The sequence below is a fragment of the Zonotrichia leucophrys genome, unplaced genomic scaffold (genome assembly GCF_028769735.1).
Source record: "Zonotrichia leucophrys gambelii isolate GWCS_2022_RI unplaced genomic scaffold, RI_Zleu_2.0 Scaffold_346_54487, whole genome shotgun sequence".
NCBI classification, from domain to species: domain Eukaryota; kingdom Metazoa; phylum Chordata; class Aves; order Passeriformes; family Passerellidae; genus Zonotrichia; species Zonotrichia leucophrys.
Window position 1 is genome coordinate 19,375 of NW_026992551.1, and position 20,475 is coordinate 39,849.

The 20,475-nt window shown below is 48.2% G+C and overlaps 1 pseudogene; it reads left to right on the top strand.

Annotated features, from left to right (window-relative positions):
- The window catches only part of LOC135441570 (zinc finger protein 345-like), a 46,496-nt pseudogene that overhangs the window by 18,785 nt on the left and 7,236 nt on the right, over nt 1-20,475 (top strand).

Sequence of the window (20,475 nt, forward strand, 5' to 3'; positions counted from 1 at the left end):
TGAAGGTTAAAATACAGAATATACATTGTTATGAACAAAAATTCAGTTAATATTTTTTTTGTGAGAAAGAGTTGCAGGGGGGCAGCCAGGTCTCAGGCGCTGCCAGGATTCTTAGTGCTTTGTTATTGTAATACCGGGTCGTTAAGGCTTATCTCCTTCTTTTGTATTAGTAAAAAGCCTGGCTGGGTGCGGTGGACCCTTCCCCCGAGCCTGTGCTCTCTTCCAGCATGGGGAAGACACCTGAGAGGGTGGGGGGGATTATGCAAAGTGACTCCAAAGTCCAGAATGCTTTGTGGGACCCCGACTCCAGAGACACAGAAAAAACCCCAAAAACAACGAGGCAAATAAGAGTTGAGAGACTAAAGTGATGTCTGGACGTGAGGAGCTGAGTGCTGAGCCTGCAGAGATGCTGAACACCTTCGGAGCCCCTCTCGCCCTGAGCAAGGAGTAGTCCCAACGCCGGGACCAGACGAGACCGAGCCAGGGAAAGCAACATCTGACGGGGACATCAAGCCCTAAAAAGCTCCCACGAGGACTGGATCCCCCGGCTCTGCCCCTAGTGGACAGAGCTGCGCATATCCTCCTCCTCTGAGTCGCCCTGGGAGACGCGACGGGGACTGCAGCCCTGCCGGGCCGCCCAATCCTGAGCTGATCACTTTTAATAAAGGCATTAAAAAGGAGAAGAAGTCTCCTGGCCCTGTTTATTTCAGCTGGGGGCGCTCGTCCGGAATAGCCACGCCGCAAGAAGACTCAAGACTGGCCATCTTGGACTTCAGGACAGCTGGCTACCAGGACCAGAGCGATCGGCTCAGGAGCAGCGACGCAGAGGAGCGCAGAGGAGCACCGGAGCACCGGATTGGTGAGAAAGCCAGTGGCGGGAGCGGGAGACGTGCGCATGTGTGTGTGAATGAGACGAAGGCCGGCAGCCGGACCTTGGAAGTGAGAGCGGACCCCTCAGTACCGCGGTTCCGGACTCCTGTGAAGGATCCGGCCGGGAACAGGGGGCGGAGCTTGGAATTAGCGTGAGTGAGTCGTCTCCCAAGGGGGAATAAAGGGCCCGCCCCTCCGGGCGTGCGGAGGGAATATTTGTATGAGTGACACGCACCAAAAATAGGTCCTGACAGAGGGAAGTCAGGCAGATTTTGTCAGTCCCGAGAAGGATTCGGGTAGCAGTTGTAAGTCTCGAGAAGGATTCACGTAAGATTTTGTCAGTCCCGAGAAGGATTCGGGTAGCTCATAAGCCCTGCAGGCAAAAGTAAGTCCTGGCACAGGAACCAGGCAAAAACCCCAGCGAAGGAGGCTGTGGTTTCCTTTTAAGTCCTGATACGGTGAAGCCTAAAAATTGGCGGGTTAGGCAAACTAAAATCAGGCAGTTGTTTTTCGGGACTGAGGGAGTCAGGCACGACCCGGATTCTTAGGCCGAGGTCTCGTGTGTTCAAGTCCCGATAGATGTAAGACCTGACGTGGGGAAAGTTAGGCAATCAAGAGATTGGGCAGTTGTTTCAGTATAAAGTCCTGAGCATCAGGCAGAAATTTTGAAGTTTCAGTGGAGGAGGCTGAAGCTCCTCAAAGAAGGTTCTTTTTGAAATTACTGGTCAGTAAAGGCACCTTTGGGATTTTTTACTGTTAAGACCTGTAAAATGGGAGGGTGTAATAGTAAAAAGACCGGCAAGAGGCTGAGGGACATACCTCCCAATAGTCCCTTAGGAGAACTGTTAGTAAAATGGGATTCTATAGAGGCCACGGAGGGATTAGATAAAATTAAAATGATCCATTATTGTATGGAAGTGTGGCCAGAATTAGAGATACAAGGAGGATGGCCTTGGTGTGGGATGAAGGATAAGTGGATGTGCCAACAATTAAATAATTATCTGACAGCTCAAGGAGATACTGATCCTGAGCAATTATTGTATGTAGCCTGCTGGTTAAAGAGCGCTGTTGGGGATGAAGGGGTGCGAACTTGTAAGGTACAGAGGAAGAAAGAGGGGAATGAAGGAGGGGATGATAGGACTAGTAAAAGATGGGATCCCCTGGATTATCTGCCTCCTTCTGCCCCTCCACCTTATAATCGTCTTCTTCAAGCACCTCAAATGGCAGGTCCAGTTCTTCCCCTGGCTGCCATCTCACTACCACCTGCTCAGACTCCTCCTTCTACCTCTTCAGCTTCCGCTATGATAAACCCAGTATCCCCCCCAGTTCCTTCTGCACCACCACAAGGGCCTACTCCACCTGCTGCATTCTCCACCCCTTCTCCAGCTGCACTTAATATCCACTCAGGCTCTTCTCCCCCTCCTATTGCTGTCCCTTTACCTCCTCCTAGTTGGGGCACAAATGTCTCCTCTCCCGATAAACAGCTATCAGCAAATACACCTGCTGATGGGCAGAACGTTCAAGGTAACCCAGATATCCCTCAAAGTAGTTTGGACTCTGAAGATGGGCCGTACTGTAGCACCAGATCCAAGACCTCCAAGGCAGAGAGACTCTTTCCCCTCAGAGAAGTTCGTATGGGAGGAATAGCAGGAGGTGTTGGCTTTGTGAATGCTCCCCTAACTGCTTCTGAGGTGAGAGGATTCAAGAAAGAGTTGGGGCATTTAGTTGAGGACCCAGTGGGCATAGCCAACCAAGTGGATCAATTTCTAGGTCCAAATATCTACACTTGGGGGGAGATGAATTCCATCCTGAGCATATTATTTTCTCCAGAAGAGGTCCAGATGATTAGGGTGGCTGGCATAAGAATTTGGGAGAAAGATAACCGTCCAGGACCCCAGGTGCCATCAGGTGAACAGAAATTGCCACTAACGGATCCCAGCTGGAACCCTAACCAGGAGGAGGGGAGGAAGGCCATGATGGAATATAGGTCTTTGATAATACGGGGGATCAAAGAGTCAGTTCCCAAAGGAACTAACACCCAATTGGCATTTGAGGGTACACAGGAGAAAGATGAAGCTCCTGCTGCCTGGCTTAATCGCCTAAGGCGGAACTTCCAGTTGTACTCTAGAATAGACCCAGACACCCCAGAAGGTCAAATGCTACTAAAAGTCCAATTTGTTACCAAATCTTGGCCTGATATAAGGAGGAAACTGGAAAAGATGGAAGATTGGCAAGAGAGAGACATTAATGAGTTATTAAGAGAGGCATTGAAGGTGTATTTAAGGAGGGAGGAAGAAAAGGCAAAGGCCAAAGCTAAGATCATGGTTGCTGTAGCTAGAGAAAGTGTGGGGTGGACAGGACCACCACCAGGAGGAGGCAGGGGTAGGCCTCTTTTACTGTCAGGTGCAAAAGGGATAGAGACTCCTCAAGTCCCTTTGAGAGAACGACATTGCTATTACTGTAGAGAGCCAGGACACACCAGGAGGTTTTGTAGCAAGCTCAGTCTCGATGTGGCAATAGCCAGGGAACAAGATGATGTCTGGAAAGATCCTTAGAGGTGATGAGTAGAGGGTCAGGGGCTTTACACTTTAGGGGACCCGATGAAACATCTAAAAGAGCCCTTGGTAAACTTTGAAGTGGGACCCTTAAATGAGGAATTTGAATTCTTGGTTGATACAGGAGCAGATAAGTCCTGTCTCAACAAAGTAACATCTGAAGTTAGAAAAAACAGCTAGGTAGAAAGGATATCCAATAGCACCAAAACTGGCCAGTAATACTTAACTTATAATAAGTGGTGTGAAAGTAAAAGGTACCTTATTGTTGTCTTGTTGTGTGTGTGAGAGTGAGTCACAAGCAAAGTCAGCCTCAACTTCCCGGGCAGGTGGGAAGGGGGCAGTGGAAGTGTGTGTGTGACCTGCAAACCAGGCTTGTGTCCCCCGGGCGGGTGGGGGCTGTGACCAAAGTGTGTGTGTGTGTGTGACCTGCAAACCAGACTAGTGCTCCCCAGATGTGTGAGGGAGCCGTAGCTGTAAGAGCGTGAGTGACACGCAGGCAGCCTCACAGGTGAATGTGCACCAGAGGCAACCAGAGTCTGGGCCCTTCCAAGAGGCCCAGAGATACTGAGACCTGTGGGCCAACCCCAAGGTGAAAGGGGGGGCTATAGGGACCTGTGATTTTCTAGCAATAAGTTTGTGTCTTAAAGGTGTGGAGGAGTGTGTGAAAGTGAATGAGAAATGAGGGAGTGAATATAGATGAGTTAGAATAGAAGTAATGTAGATTGTGCATTACAAGTTTTACCACATCTCCTTAGAGGGAAGTGTATTGTGTAAAAGAATGGTGTAAAAAAAAAAAGGGAAAAAGAGATAAAGTGTAAGGGGTTGAAAGAAGTATTTAAGCTGTAAGTAAAAGTAAGAAACAGAAGCAAGAGATAAATAAATAAGATCTTGAAAATAGAACAGAAAACCAGTGAATTAAATACACAGAAAAAATAGGAGAAGAAAAGTACTTTGAGAGTTAAGCTAGCTGAGAAATACAACTCCTTGCAAAATACAGAGTATGTAGAAGTTGATGAGAGAAACATGCAAGCTATGGAAAAAGAGAAATTACTGATAACATTAAACAGAGAAGCTGAGTTTTGATAAAATCATTAACAGTAGACCATTAATGCCTGTGTTTGAAAGCCCGTTTCAGGTATCCTTCATTACTGAGACGGTTGGACTCACATCACTCTCACCCCTGGTATTGGACCAGGATTCAACACCAAGTTTTTCCCTCTGGCATTCTGGTATTGGACCGGACTGCACCCCTGTCTCCCTGGTATTGGACCAGACTCCACCCCTGTCTCCGTCTGGCATTGGGCCAGACTCCCAGTTTCTACGTCTGGCATTGGGCCAGACTCCCAGTTTCTCCTTGTGGCATTGGACCGGACTACACCCCTGTCTACTTCTGGCATTGGGCCAGAGTCTCAGTTTTCCCCTCTGGCATTGGGCCAGAGTCCACACCACTCACCTCCAGGCACTGGACAAGGTTTCATCCACATCACAAGTTAATTCACCTGGGTATACTGTGATTTAAAGTTGACTCTCAAGAAGAAGAGTCAAAAAGACTGAACTGTATGGGAAAAATTGGTATCAGAGTTCCAATATTGCTTAAAATGCTTCAAAACTGTCTTGTGTAAATTATGTTGGTAAAAAGTTTAAGGCTGTAAATAAGTAATTCTAGTTTAAGTTCCCCAATATATTTCTAAAGACTCCATGTTATTCCTCTACAGAACACTCCCCTGGGGGGGAAACTAAAATTTGAAAGGAACAGACCAAGAGAGGCTTAACCAGAGAAGTGGGTAGAAGGGACTCTAAAGAGCTTGGAAGCTTCTCCTCAGAAAAAATTCCCCAAGAGGCAAGGCCAGGTGGGCAGGCTGTGCAAGATGACCCATACCGGACTCTTGGGAAGGGTAGTAATGCTGGCTCTGATTGCTGGTGGTGCTCTGGGAAGCCCAGCTGAGCTGTGCAGTGAGTGCTACCAACCCCTCTATGAGGAGGAAGTGAGCTCCTTGTCGAGAGTCCACAACAGTTCTAACCCTGATGGTGTTAACCCCTCCCAATTGGTCCTTTATGAGAAAAATAAGAGAGTGTATTGGATAGCCCAGAATACTGCCACTTTTAGGCAGCCACTCCTAGGAGAGTGCCCTATAGAGGAAGCCTGGTTTTGCTTTGAATGTGATGCTGCTGAAACAAGCTCAGCAGATCTAGTAAAAAGCAAAGAAATGGTGAAAATAGTAAGAAAAATTGTTTGTTACAAGTATTTATATGAGTGTACTGGAAAAGAGATAAACCCCTTTTGGAACACATTTCAGGGGAACTCTAAACCCCTAAGTTTGATCTCATCTGGCAACTGCATTGCTAAGGTGATAACACCAATTTTCTTATTACGCAAAGAAACTGGATCAAGTTTGGGAGTTCCTATATATAATGATTTGGAAGAAATTGAACAAAACCGGGAAAGTGAAATAGAAATTGAGAAAATCCAAAATTGTAAAAGCCAAGTTTGGATCCCTATATCTGTGTTGAACAAAGTCATCCGGCTCCAGGCAGTATTAAAAATAAAGAATTCAATTATTAGGGACATTTCAAACGAAATAAAAAGATTGGCATGTGTAAATAATCAAGATCAAACTCCTACACTTGATCCCAGTGGGTGGGAGAATTTAGAGATTTTCAGAAAATATGTATGGGAAAAAGTGGTTTTTCTCGCTGTGTGTGTACTTGGAGGATTGCTCTTTTTACTATGCTTATTTGTCTGTTTTAGTAAAACAGTATTGGCTGTACAAACCAATCTGGAAAAACCAAGCAAAGTAACAAGGTTAAGTAAGCATGATTACCAAAGTGCACAAGAGATTTATACTAGATTCAAAACAAAAAATTGTGAGTTGATGCGAGCTTAAGAATTTAAGCTCGATCAAAGAAAAAGAGGGGGGACTGTTATGAACAAAAATTCGGTTAATATTTTTTTTGTGAGAAAGTTGCAGGGGGCAGCCAGGTCTCAGGCGCTGCCAGGGTTCTGTGTGCTTTGTTATTGTAATCACGGGTCGTTAAGGCTTATCTCCTTCTTTTGTATTAGTAAAAAGCCTGGCTGGGTGCGGTGGACCCTTCCCCCGAGCCTGTGCTCTCTTCCAGCATAGGGAAGACACCTGAGAGGGTGGGGGGGTTATGCAAAGTGACTCCAAAGTCCAGAATGCTTTGTGGGACCCCGAATCGAGATGCAACGAGAAAACCCCAAAAACAACGAGCCAAATAAGAATTGAGAGACTAAAGTGATGTCTGGACATGAGGAGCCGAGTGCTGAGCCTGCAGAGATGCTGAACACCTTCGGAGCCCCTCTCGCCCTGAGCAGGGAGTGGTCCCAACGCCGGGACCAGAAGAGACCGAGCCAGGGAAAGTAACATGTGATAGGGACATCACGCCCTAAAAAGCTCCCACGAGGACTGGATCCCCCGGCTCTGCCCCTAGTGGACGGAGCTGTGCATATTCTCCTCCTCTGAGTCGCCCTGGGAGACGCGACGGGGACTGCAGCCCTGCCGGGACGCCCAATCCTGAGCTGATCACTTTTAATATAGGCATTATAAAGGAGAAGAAGTCTCCTGGCCCTGTTTATTTCATACATTACCTATACTTTCATTCATCTACATTCACTCACTTTTATTTCCCATTCTCTTCCACACATTCTTTCCCACCCTCAGGACACAGAGTGGATCCCTGTTGACAGAGAATCGCGGGTCCCTGTGGCCCCCCCTGGCCTTGGGGTGGCCTCTGGGTCTCAGTATCTCCGGGCCTCCTGGGAGGGCCCTGACTCTGCTGCCTCCGGTGCCGTTCCCCTGTGAGGCTGATTTGTGTGTCACTCACACTCTTTAGCCACGGCCCCTCACACGCCCTGGGGACAATGGCCCGTTTGCAGGTCACCTGTACCTTATGCCACAGCCCCCACACGCCCAGGAGAACAATGGCTTATTTGTGGGTCACACACTCCTCTTTCCACAGCCCCCCTTCCCACCCACCCGGGAAGCTGAGGCTGATTTTGTGTGTGACTCACTCTCACACACAACAAGACAACAATAAGGTACCTTTTGTTATAAATTATCAAATCGAGAGCCAAACTTATAAGAAAATTTAGCAAAGATTTATTAATTTGTCTGCAAGACTGAAGTTTGGTCATCCACACTACCACAGCCAAGGGTCAGCGTCGAGCCCGGGTTCGGTGCTGGGTGAACACGGATCTGACCTGCGAATGTCAGAGTCTCCCCCTGTTCACAAATGCTGCCTGACACGGCAGCGAGTTCTTTTACAGTTTATTCTGCTCGAGGCAGAGATGACCGAATGTTCTTTGTGTCTCTTCCCATGCATAACCTTGGCTTTACCTGTGCAGAGGTGGACAAAGACTCAGTCCCGGTGTCTGATGTTGTCAGTAGACTCCAGGGAAGTCAGCATTCACATGCATCAGGGTGGGGCTGTGGATCATTGTGGTAGCTGTAATGTCGAGGCGTTAATCACTCTTGGCTGGACCTGGTGACCCGGGGAAGCCAGCGATTATCGCCCTGGAAGCTTCTGTTCTTTCATTAAAAACCCCGATGTTTATCTCAACCAAGTCCAGGAACTGGATGTATATGAATATAACACTGCTCCTGGCCAGGATGGTCAAAAGACACAATGTGGATTTTACAATATTTTATACATTAGTAGCATGAATTATCTCTACCATATACTACACTTTCACATCACCTATTACAAGTTTAGGTGTTTCTGGCCAGTCCTGGTGCTCTTGGATATCCCTCAACCCAGCTGTGCTGCCCAACCCCAGATGCTCTTGAGCATATCCTCAATCCGGCAGAATTTTGCACAACCGTGGATGCTCTTGGAATGTTAATTCCTCAACCCAGCAGGTTTTAATTCTGGATGCTCTTGGGCACTCTTATCCCTCAAACCAGCAGAATTTTTAGGAGCCCCTTTTGTCCCGTTTCCTAGTGGATTGGGCTCGGAAACTCCTCTGCTCCCTTCCTCTGAGGGGTCCAGCCCCTCTCTGAGACCCAGTCCCAGTTACCCCGGGGGATTCTCTCACTCCTCTTATCACTCGCTGTGTCTCTTTACTGGCTGCTTCCCTCGAGGAAAGTTGGAAACGCAGCGTGGGAGACTCCAGCACTCACTTGGCAGGTCTGGGACAACCAGCCCTCGTCTCATTCACAGCCCAGAGCAGAGAATGAGGGGAGAAGGGAGCCCGGGAGCCCAAACAGCCCCGGCATCCCAAAATGGGGAGAGCGAAGCATGGGGAGCTTTTGGCATTGCTGGGACTGCCAGCAGCCTGGGCAAGGTGGGCACCGAGGAGAAGGGGGACCCCCAATCCAAGCGTGACCCCCAGCAGCTGGGACAGGGGGGAACCGCCTGAACACCAGAGAGGAGGGACCAGGGACGGGGAACTCCTGGGAGGCTTTTTCAGGGCTGAATCTGGGTGTTTGGGAGGTTTTTCTGGAGCCCTGATGGCCAGTGACTTGTAGAGATGTATTGGAATATGTATCCCAATATAACCAGTTAGATGGTGCCTAGGCCAGTTCTGACCTTCGCTGCTTGGCCAGAGGCAGCACTGTGGTGTTTTACCCCAGAGATACCTTGGCTGGCGGCAGAGTGCAGCGGGGCACAAGACAGGACTCCATTTACCTCAGGGGAGAGCTTCTGGCGATGGTGGAGAGAAAGGGAGTCGATTCTGCTAGAAGGTAGCCAGATGTTTATTCCATGAGCACAGATATGTCTGCACTGGGCTACTGCTGATAACAGAATCGAGGCCGCATGGTCTCATTCACATTTTAAGCTCAGGACAGGGGAAGGGGAGGGGACAGGTGAGTCACCAACCAGGTGAAGGGGCAGGGTCTCAAGGTACTAGGGACACCTATCACACGACGCCTTGCTGGTATGTTAGCCTGATTGACAGGGCACACTCAGCGAGGGCGAGGGGAAAGGGAGAAGGTAAAACAGGATATTGCAACACACCACAAAATCTCCCCCTAGTTTTGTTTAAAAAGAAGAGGGCTGTGTTTATGGTGCAGAATGATTCTACTGAGGCTTCTAGGTCATCCACTGGAGCACTGAGGCCTTCCAAATGGTAGACCTCAGGAGGGGGAGATGAGCTTGAGATTAACTTGAGAACCATGCGTCTGATTACTCCAAAAACAATGCTAAAAACTACAATAACTACAACTAAAATAAACAGCACTAAAATTACAGTTTTCAGAATAGATCCCAACTAGCCCGAGAGTCCCCAGCCATTGAAAAGTCCATTCAGCTCGTTGTCAGTTTCTCTGTTGATGTCTGAGAACCTTTATCGAGGTAGTCCATATGTGGTTTGGGCTGCAGTACTATGTAGGAGATTGCAGGTGGGATGATCACGAGTAGGATGAGAAGCAGGCTCAGTCTCATGACGTCTCGAGGCTACACACGAACAGTGGGATCTAAACTGGTACAAAAACTTGAGACAAACATATATTACAAACTATTCCAGATAGGAGGCTTAAATGGAATTTCCTCCAGAGAACGCGTGCGGCGTTTTCTTCTCCAGGCAGCGTGAGCAACCTGGGGTGCTTCTGCAGATTTCTCTGAGACTTTGGGAACATAGGGCTTTACCCATTTGGAAGGAACCCACCTTAAACCAGAGGGGTGGACACACAGGCGTATCCACGTCCCCAAGTAACCAATTTGTAAGGTCCCACCATTTTCCAGGTCTCAGGGTCTTTTACTAAAACCGGAGGTTTTTCTTTTATCAACTTGTGACTGCTCCCACCAAAGTGGCGTAGGATGGGTGGGTTCAGGCTGTCAAAAGAACAATTCAGAAAATTGATTGTGAATAGTGCCCTGGATAACCGGATGTGGGGAGGTTCTACTTTCAGAACCTGTTGTTGCTGGTCCAGGACCCTTTTAATATCACGGTGAGTTCTTTCTACAATGGCTTGACCTGTAGGGGAGTAGGGGATGCCAGTTTTGTGCTCTACTCCCCATTGCTGCAGGAAGCTCCCGAATTCCTTGGATTTATAAGCAGGCCCATTATCAGTTTTCAGCTCCTTGGGGATGCCCATGAAAGAAAAAGCCTGTAAGAGGTGCTTAATAGCATCAATAGATGATTCTCCTGTGTGGGCAGAAGCATAGACCGCTCCAGAAAAGGTATCTACACTAACATGAACATATTTCTGCCGTCCAAAAGCCTGTATGTGTGTTACATCTGTTTGCCACAGTTCACAACTGTTCAGTCCCCTTGGGTTTGCTCCCGTACTCACTGTAGGGAGTGCATGTTGTTGGCAATTTGGGCACGTGGCCACAATCGCTTTGGCCTGTTCTCGAGTGATGTTAAACTGACGAACCAGGCCAGGTGCATTTTGGTGGAAAAGCTAGTGGCTGATTTTTGCCTGTTCAAAAACATTTGGGAGAGTGGCCATCACTGCAGGTGCAGCAAGAGCATCTGCCCTTCTGTTGCCTTCAGCGATAAACCCTGGCAAGTCAGTGTGTGACCTGACATGCATCACATAAAAGGGTTGCTCTCGGTGAGTGACTAACTTTACCAGTTTTGAGAGCAATTCAAAAAGTGCAATGTTAGATACATCTTGCAGTATTGCTTGATCTGCTCTGGATACTACTCCTGCCACGTATGCAGAGTCTGTAATCAGATTAAATGGTTCTGAGAACCTTTCAAAAGCCCTAACAACCGCAGCCAATTCAGCAACCTGAGGTGAACCTTCCACCTCAGCAATGTCCGTCTCCCACTGCTGGGTTTTGAGGATCCTTCCAAGTCATAACAGACTTGTGTGACCTCCCGGACGCATCTGTAAAGACAGTTAGAGCCCTTTTTAAAGGTCTCCTACTTAGAGCAGTTCTTAATTTTAAAGTAAATTGAACATCTTGTTCAAACAATTTGCAAGCGGGCCGTGCTACCGAAAATTGTCCTGAGTAGGAATCCAGAGCAAACTGCAACACTTCATTTTCTTGAAACAATTGTTCCAGTATCTTCATAGTATTTTGACCTGATTTTAACTCAACTGGAATGTGAATGCACTTAAAATCACATCCTGCTAACTCCCTGATCCGGGTCCTTGCTTTCCGGATCAGTTCTGCTATCAGCTCCTGAGGCTTTGTCAGTCTCTTGGATCTTTTGTGACTGAGGAAAACCCATTCTATGATCAAGAGAGAGTCCCTCTGGTCCCGGTCCTTTTTTGGTGTGTCCTTTGCCTTAGGTGTTTGTTGTTCCTCCCACTGGAAAATAATTCCATGGAGGTGTGGCAACTTGCCTAGGATGATGAATTTGAATGGCAGATCAGGCCGGCATCGGTGGGCCTGTCTTGTGGACATTGCAATCTGAACCTTTTCTAGAGCTTTCCGTGCCTCTGGGGTAATAGACCTAGGAGCACCTGGGTCCTCTCCCCCTTTCAATAAATTGAAAAGAGGGGCAAGGTCTTCATTAGTCAGACCAAGCCATGGTCTTACCCAATTCAAAGACCCACACAACTTGTGGACATCCGCAAGGGTCTTGATCCTTGGATTGATTTCTAGTTTTTGAGGAACAATGGTCTTATTTCCAATTTCTAAGCCCAAATACTTCCAAGGTGGCATCTTTTGAATTTTCTGTTCTTGGAGCTCGAACCCTGCAACAATCAATGCATCGATCGTTAGGTCAAGCGCATGTGTGAGTAAATCATCATTGGGGGCACACACAAGGATATCATCCATATAATGATAAATGATGGCCTTCTCTGCAGCCGCACGCATTGGGGAAAGCAGGGAAGAGACATACCACTGGCAGATAGCTGGAGATACCTTTAGGCCCTGAGGAAGAACGGTCCAATGGTACCTTTTCATAGGAGCTTCTGAATTGATAGAAGGGACAGAGAATGCCAAACGCGGTGCATCGTCAGGGTGCAATGGGATTTGGAAAAAACAATCTTTAATATCAATAACAGCTAATTTCCAATCTTGAGGAAGCATTGTTGGGGATGGCATGCCAGGCTGGGGAGAACCCATATCTTCAATTACATTATTAATTTGTCGGAGGTCACAGAGAAGTCGCCACCTCTTTTTGTCAGCTTTTTGGATTACAAACACTGGAGAGTTCCATGGGACATGGTCTCCACAATGTGGCCCTTTCTTAGTTGCTCTTGTACTAGTTCTTCAAGCACTTTTATTTTTTGTTTACTGAGTGGCCACTGTTTCACATCAACTGGTTCGTCTGTTTTCCACTTAAGTTTTTGAGTGGGGCGCTGTTGTTTAATGACTGCTGCACAAAAATGCTGTGGAGAGTCTGGAATATTAATTGTGAACCCCACTGGGCCATTAAATCTCTCCTTAACAAAGGTTCTGAATAATCTAACACAAATGGACGGATATTTGCCAATTGTCCGTTTGGACCCTCGAACTGAATAATGCTTTTGGATTGCCTTGCCAATTGCAGACCTCCTACACCTCGAAGGTGACCAGCAACATTTTGTAAAGGCCAGTGTGCTGGCCAGTCTTGTACTGGAATCACTGTGCAGTCTGCACCTGTGTCTACAAGCATCTCAATGCGTTTAGACTCTCCACCCCCACTGACATTGCACCACAATTTGGGTTTATCTGTCCCAATAACTTGGACCCGGGCGACTGTGGGCCCCTGTTTTTCGACATTTTCAGGTAAAGATGGCACAGGGATAGCTTGAGCAACAATTTGTCCCTTAGGAAGAAACAGGGGTGGGTGGAAACAATGCAGGCTGAGAACAAATTGCTTGGGATCTGATGTTGTCAGTCCCGGAGCAATTTCGATCTCTTGTGGTGTGTTTTTGTCCCCAGTGATGATGTACTTACAACAAATTTGGTTCCAAGTACCCTTCTGTTCAGGATTTACAGTGTCCTTCAGGTGGAGTGACTCTGTCAGCTGCAACCTGTAAGGCTCATTGACAGAAGATGCGGTTAATACAGAATCACTTAAATCACAACAAAGGTTATTTTGTTAAAATTTCAACAGTGGACTAGCAGACTTGGTCTTTGAAGCACCTGCTTCACTTACACAAATGTTAATATTATCGCGCGCTTAATTTGTTTTGCTACCCTTATTCTCTTGGCCTGCTCTTTTTATGTCTGCACGCCTGGCAGGCTGGCGCTTTATTCTTCGTTTTTTTGTTGTTGACTCCCAGGGAGGGCTTGCAGTTCTCCTCCCCTGCCATTTCTAAATTCATCAAATTCCTTTTTCAGGGGGCACTGGTTACTCCAGTGCCCTAGGTTGTTACAAAGCAGGCATGGTTTAGTGGGCTCAACCATTGCTGGTCTCCACTGCTGCCCAGGGTACTGCTGTGCTGAGGGAAAAGGTGCAGGGCTGGCAACGGCAACACGCTGAGGTGGTCTTGGCAGCAGCCTTGGTCTGGTGTCTTCAGCCACACTCATCAGAGGCACTTTCCTGTTACAGACTAGAAGCATATCTTTTAATGTAGGGGAAGGTTCCATAGGAAGGCTCAGGATTGCTGCTCGACACTGTTCATTTGCATTTGTAAACGCTATTTCTTCTAAAATTGCTTCCCTTGCATTTTCCTTTTTAACTTGTATTTCAATGGCTCTAGTTAGCCTTTCTACAAATTTCACAAAAGGCTCTGATGGTAGTTGTTTGATTTTACTATAGGGCTCAAAAGGCCCCTCAGGTTGGAGGGAAAAGAATGCCTTTTCAGCTGCTTCTTTTACTTTCTCAAGTGTTTCTGCAGGAATTGCAGCAGCTTGGACTGAGGGAGAAGACCATTGACCCTCACCACAGAGGTGGTCAATAGTGATAAGGTTACCATTGTTGTCCTTTGCTGTGTTTGGATCAGCCTGTAAGCCTGGGAGAGCATCTTTTAGCAGTTGTTTCAATGCTGATTCCCATAATTTGAATTCCGTGGATGTCATGAGACATGAAAACAGTTGTTTTAAATCATGTGGAACCACAATAGTCCTACTTAATTCAGAATTTAAAAGGCCACGGAAATATGGACTGTGTGGACCATATTCTTTATGAGATTTACAGATCTCTTTAATCAATTGTCGTCCAAAAGAACTCCAATTAGCAGTTGGGGCTGCTCCAGCTTGAGCTGCAGGCTGAAACGTAACAGGGGCCAGTGACAACATGGCACCATGCATTGGGTCTGCTGTCCCCTGCTCTGTATCCCTTGAATCAGAAGCATTGGGATCACAGCTACAGGTTTGGGGACAGGCAGTGGGTGTGTCCCCACCGTGGGAACCCAGGGAGGGGGCGGGGAAAGGGAGCCGGCAAGGGGCGGGGAAACCGTGGGAACAAGGGGCGGGTCAAGGGGCTGGCAGGGGGCGGGGATACCGTGGGAACAGAGGGCGGGGTCACCTGGTGACATCACGTCAGCAGCCGCCCCCTGGCAGGAGTAGAGGGGCGGAGCTGAGGGTACTGCAGGAAAGGCGGGGGGAGGGGGGAAGGTGTCACGAGGAACAGGAGGAGAGGGGGATGGGGATGGAATTTTGGAATGCTTAAGAGGATTTTGGGAAGAAGAAGACCCGGTTTGGGAAGATGCCACGTGGCACCCACCATCTTGTGCACCCCCTAGGGACTGGGGGCCATTTTGGACATCACTGCTCTCTGAAAAGCTAACACGTGCTCGGGATTTTTTTGGGGAAAGAGGTTTAGGGGTTTTAGAGGGAGAGGGAGGAACAGGGAGAGCAGAGGCACATGGCTTTACATTTGGCTTTTTCTCCATTTCCTTTTGTTTGAGCAATGCTGTTCGAATTTGTAAACTCCAGAACACAAATTTAGCTGAGGGTAATTTGCCATATTGTCCTAAGGTTATCAATTCATTCCCAACTTTATCCCAGAATTTAATATTGTGGATTTCTTCAGGGGAAATATTTGGGAACTGCAGAAAAAGCCATCTTATAAACTGTTTCAATTTTCCTTTAGAGAATTTCACATTACTCTTGACTAAAATGCTAACAATATGATAATACACTCCCCTTTGTACAATGCTAAGTTTGGAACCCATGTTAAAAAGCAAAGTACTTAATCTCGCCTGACCAAAAACAAAGCTAAAATCAGCTACCAATTTCTAAAAAAACCACAGATAGAAAGCGATAACGAGCAGACAAAAGCTTCACAATGCAGCTGTATATACTGCTTTTAAAATTCCCGGGCAGCAGCGGCAGGGCACGCCCTGCCGAGCCGAGGCAGAAACAAAGCCTCCCCCGCGGAGCAGAGACAGCAGCCACTCCACGTGGCAGCCGAAACCGGGACGCCCCCCCCCCGCCGCCGCGTGTGCAAAGAGCACTCCCGACCCCGCAGGTCCCCCGGCCACGTGGAAAGAGAGCCCCCCCCTCCCCCGCAAAGAGAAAGAGAAAGAGAGTCTCCTAACACGTGTCTGAGCACGCTGCTGAGCCGGGGGGGAAGGGCAGAGAGCGATCCCGCTCCGGCGCGAATTCTAAAAAACAGTGAAACACGCGGCAAAAAATAAAGCTAGAACGCTATGAATTCTTGTCTGTGGGGCTGCGCAGCCAAAATGCAAAGGCAAAAAGGAACAGAACTCGCGGCAGAGTCTGTTTTTGAGCTTCTGCTCTACCGAAAGCAGAGATACTCACGTGAAATGGAAGCTGTAGGCTGGGTACAGGCAGGCAGGTCTCCACCGGAAAAGGACCTCTCTCTGGGTGCAAGAGAGGCTGCCCTTTTCTCCCTCTGGAAAATGTGCTCACCACAATGAAGCTGGGCTTTCCAGAAGGCACCGAACAGTCCACGAAACTTTTTCTGGGAGTATTCCCAAAGTCTCTAGCTGGGAGTCTTGAAGCCAGGCTCCTTTCAGCTGGATGCACGGCTGGCAGAAGCTTCTCTGAGGAACTGCGAGTCCGTTTTCGGGCTGCAGAGTCGAGCCACCCACAGGGACGCCAATATATTGGAATATGTATCCCAATATAACCAGTTAGATGGTGCCTAGGCCAGTTCTGACCTTCGCTGCTTGGCCAGAGGCAGCACTGTGGTGTTTTACCCCAGAGATACCTTGGCTGGCGGCAGAGTGCAGCGGGGCACAAGACAGGACTCCGTTTACCTCAGGGGAGAGCTTCTGGCGATGGTGGAGAGAAAGGGAGTCGATTCTGCTAGAAGGTAGCCAGATGTTTATTCCATGAGCACAGATATGTCTGCACTGGGCTACTGCTGATAACAGAATCTAGGCCGCATGGTCTCATTCACATTTTAAGCTCAGGACAGGGAAGGGGAGGGGACAGGTGAGTCACCAACCAGGTGAGGGGCAGGGTCTCAAGGTACTAGGGACACCTATCACACGACGCCTTGCTGGTATGTTAGCCTGATTGACAGGGCACACTCAGCGAGGGGCGAGGGGGAAGGGAGAAGGTAAAACAGGATATTGCAACACACCACAACAGAGATGGACTCTGGCAGAGGGACCTTCAAACTCAGTGTGTTTTGGGGGAAAGCCTTCTAAATATGATTGTCTGGCAAAAGATTTTGTGAAAATAAAAAGTATAAGGAAGATTGAAATGAAAGCAAGATCTGAGATACCTTAGTTAGTGAACAACTGGAAAACAATGGTGTGGCCCAACTGAAGGTAATCCCCTTTTGATGAAACAATTCCCTCTGCTTGCAGACAGATCCAAGGGTCAGAGCAGACCTTACTAGCTCAGCAGAAGGGGTCCAAAGAGGAGTTTTTAGGGTTTAAAATGTAACACAGTATGGTGATGTAATGACTTTTACAGGCTGTATGTAAATGCTATAGGATTTGTATCTTGTACTAGATTGGTTAGTGAGAAATAGAATATTCAACACAGAAGAAAATTTATTGTATTGTAACAGGAACCTTACTCTCTTATGCTCTTCTCCTCTTACCCTCTCACCCTCTCTACCCCTCTCTTCTCTCGGGCCTGCTCCGAGCTGTGCCTGGCAGCTCCAAGCAGGGCCCTGCACCCAGGCCCTTTGCAATAAACCGCAAGTTCCACGCCCTGGCTGCAGAGCTCTCTCGTCTCCGTCCGTCCCGACCGTCCTACCCCCAGTGCTCCTACAAACGCTCTCATCCCTTGTTTTCCCCAAACCAGGATTTCCCATTGCCAACCCCAGGGAGGCTGCGAGGAAGAGGAAGATGCCCCGGGACACTGAGGCAGGTGAGGAGGAAGTCAGTGCCCCTTTCCCCTCTGTGCTGCTCCATCTCCCAGCCCAGCACGGCCCCGGCTGCAGCTCAGCCCTGGGGGATCTCCTTGCCCTTGCCTGTGGCACGGAGGCAAATCCCATCCTGTCCTTGTCCTTCCTCCCCCAGAGCAGGAGCTGAGCATGGAGAGCAGGGAGGACAAATGCCCACGGCAGAACCTGGTGGAAGAGGCCGTTTTGAGCGGCTCCACGGCGCAGGAAGCCAATGGGGAGGAAAAGCCCCGGAGATGCCGCACGAGGAGGGGCTGCAAACGCAGCCGGCGGGGATCTGAGGGGGAAAGAGCCAGCCTGGGCCGGGAAGGCGGCCGGAGATGGAGCCAGAGCTCGGAGCTGGTGCTCCATGAGCAGCTCCATGATGGGGAGAAGCCCCACACATGCGAGGAGTGTGGGAAGAGCTTCAGGTGGAACTGTGACCTGAATGTGCACCAGAGGACCCACACTGGGGAGAAGCCCTACGAGTGTGGGGAGTGTAGGAAGAGCTTCAGCGTGACTTCCCACCTGATCAACCACCAGAGAATCCACACTGGAGAAAGGCCGTACAAGTATCCCAGTGTGAGATGTGCTTCAGCCAGACGTCCGGCCTGATCCAGCACCAGAGGACCCACACTGGGGAGAGGCTCTATGAGAGTTCCAAGTGTGGGAAGAGGTTTCCGACCAGCTCCTGTCTCCTCCGGCACTATCGGAGTCACACAGAGGAGAGGCCCTTCCAATGCCCCGACTGCGGGAAGGGATTCAAGCACAACTCCAACCTCATCACCCACCGGCGCATCCACACAGGGGAGAGGCCCTACGAGTGTCCCCAGTGTGGGAAGAGCTTCTCCAGCAGCTCTAACTTGACCCGACACCAACGGAGGCACCACTAAGGGAAGCCCTGCGAGTGCCCCGAGTGCGGGCAGAGCTTCGTGCGCTGCTCCAGCTCCATCCCCCACTGGAGGAGGCACTTTGGGCACAGCCCTGGTCACTCACATTCCCTGTGATCCATGTTGGGAACACACCTGGCTGCTTCGCCTTTTGGTTTGGCCTTAATTTTCCTCTGCTTCACCTTCATCCTTTAAAAACACCCAAAACTGGATTAAATGAAGGAAATTCATCGAATATATCTGACGTTGCATAATTTCTCACTTGTTTTAGAGGGAGTTTAGTATTTGGGGACGCATTCTGTGTGGAGTGCTGCTGTTGCTAAGAGGAAGGAATTTTTATCTCACCCTCTTTATGTTCCTAAGAACTCCTCCCCTGACCCCAACCCCAATTCCACCCTTTGGATATCCTATAAAAACTCCACGGCCCTGCCTTTGCCCTGTCTTTGGGGGGTAAGAATGGATTCCCAAAGGATCAGCCCTTTTCCCGCTGTATTCTAAGAGGATGAACCTGTTTCACTGGATTCTTAGAGGGTTCTGACTGTCACTGGTTTTTTTTCATTTGTGCTACTGCATTTGTATTTTTAATTTTTCCTAATAAAGAGCTGTTATTTCTACTCCCATATCTTTGCCTGAGAGCTCCTCAATTTCAAAATTAATTATTATTTTTATAGTTGATAATAATAATATTAGTAATAATAATAATAGTAGTAGTGTTGGAAAAGAAATGAAATTTAGCAAAATGTTTTATTATAGTTTAGTTATGAGTTTTGTGTGAATTGGTTTGTTAAAAATAGTTTTGTAGCCGTTGATATTATGTGTTGAGTTCTGTGTAACCTTGGCAGGTGGCCTTATAAACTTAATAAACATTAAGCCAGGGTGGGAAAGTAAGAAGACAAACCGGTTTGGGGGGGAGCATACAGTAGGACAGGTAGAAGATTTATGATTTTGCTCGTGAACTAGGGAATGTATTACAAGGGTCCTTCTTTTGGCAAAGGGCCACTGTTTCTTTGAGACTTTGTTGTGAATTGCATGTATATAAAAGGAAAACACCCTTGCGTGAATTTCAGGGTTCTGATTTTGGGATGTTAGTCCGCAGGCCCTGGGCCCTTCAATAAAGCGCCGCACAAAACTTATCCGAGGTTTGTGTCCTTTATCAATCGGGCAACAGTAGTAGTAGTAGTAAAAGGGAGGGAGTTTACATTTTCTATTTCAGTGGAGGCTCCTGAAATGAGATGAGGATGAGATGACGTTGGGAAGGGATTTAGAGTCGTCGGATCTCAATTAGAGTGGTGAGATGGAGATTGTGTGGGGCTGGGTGTGTGGGATGTATTTGACAGCAAATAGAACTCTGAGACTTACTGATTTCTCTCCCGTTCATGTTCAGTCTGTTGCAGTTCTGTTTGCAGAGTGCCGCCTTCTCAGCTCCTTTTCTTTGTGTCCCCTTTTCCCTCCTGCCTCTCTTTGCCTGCTCTGTTTCTCTCTCAGTGTCTCCCTGGACCCACGGACCACCAGAGACCCTCCCCTGATTTAACTGACCCAGGCACCACCAGAGACCCTCCCTATATTTAATTGCCTCAGGGACCACCCAATACCCTCCCCTGATTTATTGCCCCAGTGACCACCAAAGACCCTCCCCTGATTAAATTGACCCCTCCCCTGATTTAATTGACCCCTGCCACCAAAGACCCTCCTCTGATTTAGTTGACCTTTCCCTACTTTAATTCCCCTTCCCCTGATTTAATTGACGCCTGCCCTGATTTAATGACCCCTCTGTCCCCACAGACCCTCCCCTGATTATTTATTATTTTATTTCCCAATTATTATTTTAATTCCCAGTCCCAGGAGCTGAAGTCCTGAAGGCTGGCAGGGAAATGTCTCTGTAGGATTTTGCTCCATTTCCCTTCAAGGGCAGGAACATCTTTTCCTGGCTGGGAGCTGGAATTGCAGACTTTTGGAATGTGTGCAGGGCAACACGGACAGGCATCAAACATGGACTGGGATCAAATAGGGGTTGGGATCAAATATGGACTAGGATCAAACAGGGACTGGGATCAAATAG